At 24.7% G+C, this 441-nt stretch overlaps 1 protein-coding gene across 1 annotated transcript in view; it reads right to left on the minus strand.

The window, feature by feature from the left end:
* LOC119585825 overlaps positions 1 to 441 on the minus strand; it is a gene marked incomplete in the record, with an annotated part of 115,457 nt that overhangs the window by 62,189 nt on the left and 52,827 nt on the right.

Here is a 441-nt window from a genome sequence, read left to right on the forward strand (position 1 = left end):
TGAAAATAATAATAATGATAACATTCATAAACAGAAAACAAACAACCCACATAAAAAAGAATAAACAACAACAAAAATAAATCTCCATAGAGAGAATAACAAAACTAATTAAATATTAAAATTAAAAAAATAAGAAAAAAAAAAAATAAATCTCCATAGAGAAATAAAAAAGAGAATAACAAAACTAGATAAATATAAAAAAAAATCTCAATAGAGAAATAAAAAAGAAAATAATAAAAATAAAAATGAAAATTAAATATCCATAAAAAAACAATACTAACTAACTAAAAAAAAAACAGGATAACAAATAAAATAATGAAAATAGTCACGTAGCCCCACCTGGTCCTCGATAGATTGCCTTCCCTTGTTCTCTCGTGTTCAAGCGAAACGCAGCCCTGAAGAACATGATTGGACTCTGACCCTGAACATCTTAATAATCAA

The sequence above is a fragment of the Penaeus monodon genome, chromosome 20 (genome assembly GCF_015228065.2).
Source record: "Penaeus monodon isolate SGIC_2016 chromosome 20, NSTDA_Pmon_1, whole genome shotgun sequence".
NCBI lineage: Eukaryota > Metazoa > Arthropoda > Malacostraca > Decapoda > Penaeidae > Penaeus > Penaeus monodon.